Source organism: Puma concolor, chromosome D3, assembly GCF_028749965.1.
Source record: "Puma concolor isolate L17-30 chromosome D3, mPumCon1.1.hap2, whole genome shotgun sequence".
NCBI classification, from domain to species: domain Eukaryota; kingdom Metazoa; phylum Chordata; class Mammalia; order Carnivora; family Felidae; genus Puma; species Puma concolor.
Window position 1 is genome coordinate 40,413,814 of NC_141678.1, and position 13,413 is coordinate 40,427,226.

General features: G+C 41.0%; 1 protein-coding gene across 18 annotated transcripts in view; it reads left to right on the top strand.

Annotated features, from left to right (window-relative positions):
* The window catches only part of DLGAP1 (DLG associated protein 1), a 904,837-nt gene that overhangs the window by 617,915 nt on the left and 273,509 nt on the right, over window positions 1-13,413 (top strand). The window lies entirely within an intron of this gene.

Here is a 13,413-nt window from a genome sequence, read left to right on the forward strand (position 1 = left end):
AAACCCTGTTACATCATAACACCCAAAATTGGAGAGAAGATGGAAAACATATCTTGCAAGCCTCATCCACATGTTTGGCACCCCCTCACAAAACCCCTGTGCCATTTTATTAACACACTCTTTCACATGTAGCAGTTGGATCTAATGAGAGGCTGAACCTTGCCTTTCTGGTAGAAATTGATTTATTTTTCCCCTGCATTCTGAGTTCTCCGGGAGCCCACCCCAGGCCTTCCAGAGCCTGCTTCATTGTTCGTCATTAGTATTTATCACTTTTACAGAATGCCACGGGGTGCTCAGAACTCTAGCGTGCTATTCAAAAGAAAACACAAAATCCCTGCTCTTGGGGGTGGGGGTGGGGTGGGGGGGAAACCATTAAAAGCATTCAGGGAATCTAAGAAAAGGAAAATACAATCGTGATGAAACAATGTGTCCAGTAGGAGAGCCATGCAGGCTACCTTTGAGAGGTACATTCCAAGGGGAGACGGAAGAATGTGTGGTTGAGGACTCTCTCCTTCTTAATCTGACCACCCTCTGCGATGACTTCTGGTCAGTGCGCCAGCTCAGAGCAGGAGCAGGTGGCAAGCCCGAAATGGAGCAAGCCAGGTATTCAAGTCACATAACAGGAGGGGCGAAAAAGTGCAATGCCTCCTCGGTGGGCCGGCACCACTCACCTGCCATTTGTGTGACAGCATTCAGAGTCAGGAGGGTGCTTGAGAAGGGAAGAAAGAGAATCTAATCCCACTACCTTTTACGAGTACTCAGAGAAAACATCTATAAAAACTGAGGATAAAAATGTTGCATAGTGATGTGCTCTCGCACAGACCTGATTTCCTCTTTCATATCACCCAATAAATGCAATTTCCTCCTAAAGTGTATTTTTTTTAATAAAGAAAATCAGTAGGATTCTACGATAGGTATATTTTTCTGGGAGGGAAAGTGATGCATTTGGTTTCATTTCCTCCTGGTGTCGTAATCCTTTGCCATCAGCAATGCTACCAAGATTGGAACACTGATTTTAATATTTCGTACTTTAATTGACTGTAGTTCTCCCGTATATCTACTCAGTTTGAAATTTTGGATGACAGTATGTTTTCAGCTCAACCTATTTTAATTCTTATTCTAGATTCTGTGGAATCATATGACAGCAGGTTTAAGGCTGATATTAACCACTTCTTATTTTTGGCAGGTTGGTATAAACATTATTAAATAGGTCTATAAAGTCAGGTAAAATATGCTCATGCCTGCCACGTAGCATACACCCAATAAATAGCTTATGAAGGAAAGGTGGGGGAAAGTACATAATTAGAAGGGTGAACGAAGAGAAAATTCTCCATATGCAATTACAAGAAACTCCTTCTGTCCAGGTTTAGGTTTCTGTTAAATTCACTACAGTCACCAAAAAGTAAAACTCAAGTGAGATGCCCTTATACATCCGGCGATGGCAATTGGTTCCAAAAGTGCTAGAGTTTGTAGGTTAGAAAGGAGAATAATTTGTGTGAAGTCCTGCTGACATAAAACTTGCCTTTCTTATATAACATAAATGGTAAATGTGGCATTAGAGTTCTGCTTCTTTCTCCAAAGGGTATTTTTTAAAAAGCACCCACAAATGTCATCCCATCTATTTTTAAGCAGAGCACTGCCGGGGAACCAGCTGAATCGTGTAAACCCAATGGGAAAATTCTACGTTTAAATAAGCTATTCTACCTCATTGAAAATAAGTGGTGCAGACTGACACAGAACATATGGGTTTTTGCATACAGTTACGTGTAAGTGTTCTTAACTTTGAATATAAAATCCCAGCCCAAGCTGGAAAACAGGAAAGCAAAATATATTCTTTAGTAATGGCTCTCTAACGATTCCAACTTCTGATTCTCCCACCCAACTTGTATCAATTTCCAGTGAAAACCTATTCCTTGGGTTTTCTTTGCAAGTGTCAGAGCAGTATTTGTAGATTGAGACAATGTAACTACAATAGAAATTCTACAAGAGAGACCTACACTAGCTGTAAATTTGGGGGGTTTTCATAGATTTCATTTTTTAATGGATTTGGGGTTTTTCCACAAATTTCTTAATAAACATTATATATGTTAATTCTGAAAAAAAAATACAAACAGTACAAAATGATATAGAGTTAGAAGGAAAAGCCCCCTGTTTCCCAGTCTCCCCATGCCTACTTCCTAAAGACAACCATGACTATTATCATTTTAACATTTTCCTTCTGACATTTTACGCATGTATCCAAACACAAAAATATACGTGTATATGTATATATACACAACATATATGCGCATTTATTTTCTTTCTTTTTAACAAGCCGTATGATACTGTAAGTTAATATTCGGCGCTTGACTCTTTTAACTTTATAATTATGTTGGTCTTGTTTTCGTGGCAGTATATAGAGATCAACTCGTTCTCTTTTTCTTTCTTTTCAGACTTTTATTTAAATTCCAGTTAGTTAACCTACAGTGCAATATTGGTTTTGGGAGTAGAACCCAGTGATCCATCACTTACATACAACACCCAGTGCTCATCCCAACAAGTGCCCTCCTAACGCCCATCACTTATTTAGCCCATCCCCCACCCACCTCCCTCCATTAACTCTCAGTTTATTCTTTTTCTTTATGTTTATTTATTTATTTTTGAGAGAGAGAGAGAACTAGAGCACATGCATGAGTGGGGGAGGGGCACAGAGAGAAGGAGACACAGAATCCCAAGCAGGGTTCGGGCTGTCAGCACAGAGCCTGACCTGGGGCTCGAACTCTCGAAATGTGAAATCACGACCTGAGCTAAAATCGAGAGTCAAGCACTTAACCAACTGAGCCACCCAGGTACTCCATCCTTATCTTTAAGTGTCTCTCATGATTTGTTTCCCCCTCTCTCTCTTTTTCCTCCTCTGCCCATATATTCATCTATTTTGTTTCTTAAGTTCTACATACGAGTGAAATCATATGGTATTTGTCTTTCTCTGGCTGACTTATTTCACTTAGCATAATACACTCTAGCTCCAGCCATGTCGTTGCAAATGGCAAGATTTCATTCTTTTTGATTGCCAAGTAATACTCCATTGCATATACATATATATGTATGTATAGATATAGATATCTATATCTATGTATATATCTATCTATATGTGTATACATACATATATATACATGTATACATATCTATCTATATGTATAGATAGATACATGTATATCTATCTATACGTATAGATAGATATATCTATACGTATAGATAGATAGATATATCTATATATATCACATCTTCTTTATCCATTCATTAGTCAATGGCCATTTGGGTTCTCTCCATAGTTTGGCTGTTGTTAATAATGCTGCTAGAGGGGCACCTGGTTGGCGCAGTTGGTTAAGCGTCCGACTTCAGCCAGGTCACGATCTCGCGGTCCGTGAGTTCGAGCCCCGCGTTAGGCTCTGGGCTGATGGCTCAGAGCCTGGAGCCTGTTTCCGATTCTGTGTCTCCCTCTCTCTCTGCCCCTCCCCCATTCATGCTCTCTCTCTGTCCCAAAAATAAATAACGTTGAAAAAAAAATTAAAAAAAAAAAATAATAATAATGCTGCTAGAAACATTGGAGTGCATGTACCCCTTCAAATATGTACTTTTATACCCTTTAGGTACCTCATTCTTCTTAATAACTGTAAAATTCTTCATTATATGGGAGTATTCATTCCTTTAGCAAATGTTTAATGCTCATCTACCATGTGTCAGGCACACTTTCAGACACTAAGCATACAAAATTGAATAAGACAAAATCCCTGCTTCATGAAAAAAACATTCTACTATATTTTAACATTTGAGGAACTAGAATATTAACAATACATATTGAGCACCATTAGTCACTATCACATTTGTGGCTTTTACAAACAGTGCTGTAATAAGTCACCCAGTAAATAAATCTTGATGCTAATTTATCAGTTGAGTAAATTGCAGATGTTATTTTTATTCATTCAGTCTTTCAGTCAATTCTTTCTTCATATTATCAACTTCTCCAGGAATGGATTGTGACTTTTTCATTGTTAATTAAATTAATGCAGGAATAGAATTTTTATACTTAGGGACTCTACCTTTGTAAATCTACCTCCTCAAGTAACTTAATAAAGATGTTAAAATTTATCTGAAGTGAATCCTTCTGAACCAGCCTATGATAACGCTCTGAAGGGGAATTAGGTCAAATGAGCCAGTTTCTCTTCACTTTTATTGATCATATGTGCTAGAAACTTCTGATTTAAATATTTCACGATAACCAAATACCTTCCAGACACAATTTTTATGTCTCCTTTTGGTTTCTGTGTAGCATAAGAACAAAGGAAAGATGTCTTTGTAAATCAAACAAAACAAATAAATATATTTCTCCATTCGTAGAAAATTGTGCTTTCTACAAAATTGGGCAAAAAAAATCAATTTCTATTTCTATGATTCTCATTCAAAAACCTATCCCTGAGTTTCTATTGTCTTTATGCCCCATATATTTATTACAATTGAAATCAGGTCAAAATTTACATCTAGGAGTGCCTCAGACAAGAAGAGAAGGAACGCCAATTGCCAGATAGTGGGTGCACCAGGGAGAAAGTAGCCTCACCCCCTCTACCTCAGTGGTTGGAGGGGAGGGTCCCCCATTTCCTGCCTCCTACTCCACGATATCCTACCCACCCGCACAAAGTATTCTCTATGTTTCAGACTTCCAGTGACATCAAAGACATTTGACCAGTTTGGGTAGAAACTAGGAAGCCACTTAAATTTTTTTTTTCTAAGAACTATGTCCTCCTAGGAAAAAAAGTTCTCTGTGGACTTCTGACACAAAACGGTTTGTTTTGTTTTGTTTTGTTTCATTTTCTGGCTGTTATCCAAATCTGTCTCAGGGAAAACAAAAATAATTCCTTTTTGTCAAATGGGATATCATAAATGGAGCTTAATTTAATGCTCTTCTATTAATTCAAAATTTTTACTCTGCACAAACAATTGAAAACTTGAGTGGGAGGCTAAGTGCCCACTCATCCAGCTGTAGAGAGGAGTGTATGAATTGTGTATGAATTGAGCAATCCATATGCATTGTTACTAGGGGAAGCATGAATAGTTGAAGAAACTGAATCAGGTCAGTTTGACTTATAACCGGAAAGGTAGAGGAAGAAAAAAAAAAAAAAAAAAGACCCCAAACAACCTTTCTCAAAGTAAATTTATCTGTGGTGTTAATGTCTATAGGTAATTCACAACTCCTGTTACAGGAAAAACGGCACCCTTGAATTTGAAATATGCGTATGTGTTCATGTGCGTGTGAGAGAGGAAATACTGAAGACGGAGTTCCCGTCAATATTTGGCAATAGAGGGAATAAAGGGGTGTGCGTGCCATTTCGCAAAGATTCTTTTACATCCAAAGATGATCATTTACTCTCTTGACTAAGACATTCTTACCTCATTACAGTTTTTTCTGAGAAAGGTTGGCATGATCTGGGTTTATGATATGAAATGCAAGCCATGTGACACATACCTATCTTTAGAGATCGATGCCACCTTCATTGCTCTATTACGGTCTTTCATTTGCACAGATTCCTGGAGTCAAACAAGTAATGACATAGGCTTGACACAAAGAGGGAGCTCCCAGAGACGGTTTTGTTATGGTTCTTCCCTTCTACACATAAAGGCCACCCTCCATTTGTCCTCTGCATATCCAGATAGGGAGATCAAAATAGTGTTACCAATCGTGAAAAACCCTCATGCAGATTAACCATCTTTCATTTTGTTGAGTCCAACGGATGGATAAATAGTTGCAATATAATGGAGCTGAAACACAGGTCTGAGAGAGAAGAGAGCTGAATTCTAGCTCAATTCTGCCACTTAGTAGCCATATAAACCGTAGTTTACATTCTAGGTGTCAGTTTCTTTGTGTGTTAATGATGATATTTATCAAAACATGATTTGAATAGGTGCCCATCTAAAGAAAAGGAATAGAATTGGAAAAACTGAGTGTTACGCTCATGTTTCCTTATTGGCAGACATCCTGTAATCTTTACGATGCTGATATGGACAACAACTCTCTAAGAGAACGATATAGGATAGAGCATGTCCTGAAACCCTTCTATCTTGAAACCTTCTTCCATGAGGCACATCTGTGGATGAGTGATCCATGGAGTGTGTTTTCGAATATACTGGGTAAGATGGCAATTTTAGATTCTGCTTCTCTGGTCCTGCCACGATCTGGTGATGGGGCTGTGTGGGCCTAGTGGCATTCCACTGACCCTGCTGTGGAATGTGGTTGTGGTTCCCTGGAGACCTTCACAGAAAAAATCCAACTTCAGCTCCCTGGAGGCCACCAAGGCCTCTCCTCTGGAGGCTGGTCATATGCCCACCCCCTGCCAAATCTACTACAGATACTATACCCACCCCCATCAGCTTCTTCATGGACAGGACCCCTCCTGACATGTTACGTTGAGGTCCCTCTTACTTGCCCACGTTGGATGTCATGTTTCTTCCCCACCATTGGTGGAATAAAATCCAAGACTAAAGACCCCCACACTTACCTCTTAACCAATGAATAAATCAGGTATAACTCAGGTAATATAGCAAAAGATTTCAGAGCACTTATATTTTATCTTGTTTTCCTGTATCTTATTTGGATTATTTCTTATATCTTATCTCCTATATCCGCTTGGAACTGGGTATGGAGACTGGAATAAGACATAGTTTCTGCCAGATGAATATCATCCCTCCTCTCAAGTTGCTTGCAGATTGGTGGGTGAGACAGCTTTGTCAATAAATGGTCCTAAAATATTGTGATGGTTCTACATTAGTAGTATGTGCAGGTTGTTACAGTAAATTTTTTTTTTTTTAGGTTAGCTATATAACTGTTTGACTAAGACAGGTCATGGCGGAATTCCTGGCCTTTTAGAATGTAGAGGGTTTAAATAAAAGATCTGAAGCTGTGATTTATTTCATGCGGAGTGACGTTTCAGGTGACTAGATTTTCCTGTTCGCTTGCCGGCAAGAATCAAACATTTTGTAAACGGCTTCCCTGCTCTTAAAAGCCTGTCAATTAAATTCATGTGTCCAGTGCTCTGCTGGGCACTGGATGCGAAGCTGGCAGAGCGGAGTTTCACTCTCCTTGGATGGCCTTTGTGGACCTTCTGAACAGCTCATCAGGGAGCTGGTGTTTACACTTAGGTCTCTGACCCAAACCGACTCCTTAGAAGAATGCACGGAGCACACACGGCTCATAACCGAAGAGAATCCATATAACAATGAGCACTGCGGTGACCCTTTTTGCCTCTGGGGTCCTGCGCCCACCACCCCAGAGGCTGCCACTTGAGGCCCCAACTGTGACGGTTAGTTCTGTGTGGCCACCTGGCCAGGCCAGAGTGCTCAACTATTTCATCAAACACTAACCTAGATGTCACTATGAAGGAATTTTGTAGATACGACTAACATGTACCATCAGTTGGCTCTAAGGAAAGATTACCCCTGGGGCGCCTGGGTGGCGCAGTCGGTTAAGCGTCCGACTTCAGCCAGGTCACGATCTCGCAGTCCGTGAGTTCGAGCCCCGCGTCGGGCTCTGGGCTGATGGCTCAGAGCCTGGAGCCTGTTTCCGATTCTGTGTCTCCCTCTCTCTCTGCCCCTCCCCCGTTCATGCTCTGTCTCTCTCTGTCCCAAAAATAAAAAAAAAAAAAAAAAAAAAAAAACGTTGAAAAAAAGGAAAGATTACCCCTGATGATGTGGGTGGGCTTCCTCCAATCAGTTAGTTCAAAGGCCTAAGAACAAAGCTGAGGCTTCCCTGAGCACAAGAAATTCTGCCTCAAGGCTCAGCTCCTGCCTGACTTTGCAGCCCCCCAACCTGCCCTAAGGATTTCACACCTGTTGCCCCCCTACAACCACGTGAGCGAATTCCTCAAAACAAACCTCTGTTTTTTTCTGTTCTGCTCTGAGAACCTTGTGGTTGACCCACCGTCCCTTACATGCCAGCCTCTGAGCCGACCCCGGAGATTTTCCCAAGTGCACTCTCTTCCCCATCCGAAGCCCCTTCCCACCCCTACGCTGAAAAGGCCTTGAAACTATTACATATTCTATTACAATTCATCTCTGTAATGAATTAAATAGGCTGTTAAAAGATGTTATGTTCATCGGACTGAAATCACATGTCTGGGAAGTAGCAGTCAAATTTGAATCCAGGTTTACCTGATTCCAAACTCTATACTATATTCATTGCACCATGTTCCTCCCCTGTAAGAGAATAACTACCTGGGTAAGAATTACCTGGTAAGAAAATATTCCATTTTTTTTCTGTGCCACTTTTGTATGTGGAAGGCTTTAAACATTACCTAAATGAGAGATGTGTCATACTGACATCAAATATCTTATAAATTAGATTAAAAAGACAGGATTGTTCTAAGGTGAATGGAAGCCTTTGTTAAATGTATTTATTTATTTTAGCTTTTAAAAATGTTTTGAACCCCACCGCTCCTGGCCCTCGGAGGCAGATACATCAACAGCATGCAAAGCATTTCAACCATCAGGCTGCCTTGATCTGGCTTTGCAGAGGTGGTCCTGACCTATCTGATGGACTCTTTCCATCTACTTAGGCACCCCTGACCCACTCTCTGACTCTCGGCTACACAGGGACCCAGTCAAAAAAAGAACGCTCCCATCATCCTCATTCTGAAGTTAGAGAGCTTTTAAGAAAGATTCTTCTACAAATTTTCAGTCAGTGAAAGTAAAGATAACTAACAGTCAGAGAGCTCAACTCTAGACGTATTACTTTAGGGTCTCAAAGCTGTCCATTCAACAAACGCATATTAAACATTTACTTCATAGGAGGCACTTTGGGAGAAACAAAGATGAATCACATTGCCCTATGATTAATAATGAACGTGGCAGTTGTTCTGTGCCGGACGTTCTAAAAACAGTGCTTTTCACGCCAATGAAAGCAACCAATTAGTGGCTAGTGAAATCAATTCAGTGGGTCACAAACAGCATTATTTTTAATTAAATAGAATACAATAGAAGAGAATAGGAAAGAAGATAGAGTACAAGGCACGCAGAGAGGTTAAGTCTTTCTTTTAGTTGTATGTGTGCATATACTGGTTTCTAAAGGCAGATGTATTTCTTACCATGAAAGGTAGTCAAAAACCATTTAAAACCTACCGAAAGAGAGAGAGAGAGAGAGAGAGAGAGAGAGAGAGAAGAAAACATAAGCTTTGCTCTCAAGAAGCTTGCATCTTGCGGGGAAGACAAAGGTAATTAATGAACAGCAGAACCCTTCGTCTAAAGCAGCCGATGACTAAGGGGTACAATGAATGTTGCTGATTTAGTGTTCCTATGAGATTTAGGCCAGGCAAAACTCACCGTGACAGCTCATTACTTCTTCCTCCTTGAAAAATTCCTCACTTGGCTTCCAGGACAACATACCTCGCTGATCTTTGTCATACTCCCTTGCCTATTCCTCCTTAGCTCCCCATCTCCTGTGGTTGGGTCCATGCCAGGTGGGCACAGTTCTTGGACCACTTTTCTCTACTAACAACACTAATTTCTTAGGTCACTCAGTCATTATCTGAGCTTTAAATACCACGTGAGTGCCCACATTTGTTTTTGCGGCCCAGATGGCCTGAACTCCCAGACTTGCATATCCAGGGCCCTATTCAACCTCTCTACTTGGAGGTCTCATGGGCATCTCACACAGAATATGTCCCACAGTAAGCTCCTAATCTTTGTCACCCAAGTGCGCACCTCCCTTGGGTTTTTCTCATCACAGCTAATGGGAATTCGATTTTTCCAGCTGGTTAGGCCAAAAATCCTGGCATTGTTTTTGACTCTCCTGTTTGTCTCCATTTCCACGTCCAAATCATCATTGAGAAGCCTCTGGGTTCTATCTTCTCCTCACCTCCTCGGCTACCACTATTTCTCACCTTCAACTCTCGTCTGGTTTAGTGCATGAGCCTCCAGATTCTTCCCTGGAGTCTACCTTATCCCCTCTAGCAACCTCAACTCAGCAAGTCAAATGATCCCTTTATTTATTTATCTATTTTAAGTAGGCTCCACGCCCAGTGTGGAGCTTGAACTCATGATCCAGAGATCAAGAGTCCCATGCTGTACCAACTGAGTCAGCCGGGTGCCCCACCAAGTGATCCTTTTAAACCAGGACTTCTGGTATCTCTCGTCAGAACCTCCAATCTCTTCCCATCTCAAGGAGTAAATGCCACAGTGCTTACAATGGCCTGTGAAGCCCAGTGATCTGGACCCCACGCCCACCCATCACCCCTCTTGTTCTCACTTGCTATCTTCTCTCACTCTACTTCCCCACCAGCCTCCTCAAGGCAGCATGGCAGGCAGACCTCCCCAGCGGGACCTTCTCGCTCTTCTTTCTGCTCCGAGCACTCACCCTACAGATCTGCAAGCTGACTTCCTCCCCATTCAACCCTTACTCAAGGTCACCTTCTCAGGGAGGCCTCCAGGGGCCATGCTCTGCAGCATGGCAAATGGCACGACTATCCCTCCTCCACATGCACACTCTGCTCCCCTCTCCTGCTTGCCTTTCCTCTCCTCTATGCCAAAGCTCACTATCTAACGTACATTTTATTCACTGTATTCATGCCTGTCTTCCTCCCTCCCCATTCTACATTGCTGTACCCCCAGTACCTAAAGCAGTGCCTATGTTACAGTAATAGGCTCAATAAATGTGCACTGGATAAATGAACAATGGCTTTAAAGTATTTGAAAAAGTCACAAGAGAAATGACACCTTTAACTCCAGCTTAACCACCAAGTCGAAGAAGGTAATACCAAAATAAAGTTTGGTCTAAGAAACCTCACCTCAAACTCTACAATGAATACTCCCGTTGGGACATTTCCTTTCGATGGAGCCTGAGCTAGTTTAGAAATACTGGTTCAGATAGCTACTGAATGTGTGATACTCATCTATGTGCATGCTCGTATGACAAGTTCTGTTAGTTCTGTATCATGTTGCCTAGAGGAAGTGGGTTGAAGTATAGCCTTAAAAGTACAAATCTCCAAAAGGCAATTTCCCCATATGAGATTATTAAATGGAATGTTGTATTACACATGTGCCTAAAGACACCCCAAATATTATTCCAGTCTTTCTAGATGTCAACAACTACATTCACATAATTTGAAAGAGGATATTTAATTGAATTAGAATGAATGGTGTTCATGAAGGAAAGAGTCTATTTTGATCCATTTGAATACAGTATACTTTTTTTTTAAGTTTATTTATTTATTTATTTTGAGAGAGAGAGAGAGAGAGAGAGAGAGAGAGAATGAACAGGGGAAGGGCAGAGAGACAGGAAGAGGAGAATCCCAAGCAGGCTCCATGCTATCAGTGCAGAGCCAGAGGCAGGGCTTGAACCCATGAACAGTGAGATCATGAACTGAGCCGAGATCAAGAGTCAGACGCTTAACCCACTGAACCACCCAGGTGCCCCTGAATACAATATACTTTTAGGTGTCATGAATATAACTTGGAATACAAAGACCAAACAGCACCAAGGTGCACTAGTAATCAGATGATAGTGATTTTTTAAAAGAAGGGTATTCTGAACTTTTTCTCTTCTCAAATCTATTGTTTTTTTTTTTCTGCTCTACACCAAACAGCTAAGTTAACGGTTCACGAGGGTAATAATCTATGAGCTCATTTGAGAAAACTTAGTATCCCAGACTTAATGGTAAACTAAAGGAAAATATTTGCTGAAATCTACTGCAAAAATTTGTAATTTTGAATTAAGTATTAATACTGGAGATGATTGACTTGATATTTTGTGGACTGCAAACTAGCTGTTCCAAGATTATCAGACTTGAAGTTCTAAGGAAAAAAGATCCATAGTCATAAACATTGACAAGCAGTGGGGGCTCAGAACTGCTGAGACACATAGAAGATTTTACCCAACACTGAAGTTCAGTTCTGATGAACTACATTTGGGCTTCTATCTACCTCAAGAGGAAGATCACCAACCTTCTACCCACATCTCTGCTTTTGAGCACCAGGCACAGAACTCTAATTTGCCTCAGGGAATTCAAGTTTTGGAATTATAGCTACAACCATAGGGGATGTAGTGGGCAGATGTCGTCACGCCTGACTACACCACTAATGGGAAAATATGATGGCTCATCTAGCCATTGCAAACCACCAGATATGCCTCCAATATGCCTGAAAGACATGTGAGAAATGAGCAGTTGCATTAAAAAATAAGAAAGGGCTCCAGGGGCGCCTGGGTGGCTCAGTCAGTTAAGCGTCTGACTTCGGCTCAGGTCATGATCTCACGGTCCGTGAGTTCGAGCCCCGCGTCAGGGTCTGTGCTGACAGCTCAGAGCCTGGAGCCTATTTCCGATTCTGTGTCTCCCTCTCTCTCTGACCCTCCCCTGTTCATGCTCTGTCTCTCTCTGTCTCAAAAATAAATAAACGTTAAAAAATAAATAAATAAATAAATAAATAAATAAATAAATAAACAAACAAACAAATAAGAAAGGGCTCCAAACTACCTCATCTCCTATAAGTCAACGGAAATAAATGTGAGATACTTACTAGAGACGTAAACCTATGTTGTTTTTAATCTTGCTCTCTTTTAGGATGCTTGTTTTCTTGCTTTTATTTCATGAAAACTAGTAGCCAACTATAACTGCTGGATGACAGGTGTTCTGTGGACATGAGTTTTTCAAGTCTTTTGGTTCTTTCAAGCATCTACCCCTCTCTACTTGTTACGGTTTTCAAAATGTTACAGCGTTATAGCCCCCAGTAGCTTAATGCTTGAGTTTTATGTTTAACGGAAAATTGCTGTTTTGAAACTTATGGACAGCAAAATGATATGATGAAAAGAACATAGAAATTTGAAACAAACCTGCCCTCCAATTCTAGTGTGACTTACCAGCTGTAAAATTTAGTGTAAGTTATTTAATAGCACCGAGTCTCAATTTTCTCATCTTTGCAATGGGATTAATAACAACAGAGGGTTTTGTATTGTATGAGGTAATATTTGCGTGTTGGGGTTATACAATGGCCATTAGCAGGCCCTAAGGCTAGCTACTTCACTGTGGATGTACTGCACGAGAGAGGAAATATCTTTGACCCAGCATTCCAAACAATGGTCGAGCGCTTGCTCACCGAATAGGCTTAGATCACGCTCTCAGCCTCAAGCCAAGCAGGGAATGTGATATGCTAATTGGCTTAGCCAATCCTCAAGTACTGTTCCTTCTGGGGAGGAAGGGTTCTCCAGAGCAGAATCATGGGGTTGTAACTACAAGAACCAGAAGTAGAACCAGGGCAGCAAACCCCACAGATGTCCACCACCATCAAAATACAGGGGGGACGATGAAGAAAATTAACTTTCCTCCCCTGGCCCGAAATTACATCAGAATGTGGTATCTTAGCTACTACTTCTTGATGTGGAATCGTAGACAGCAGCCC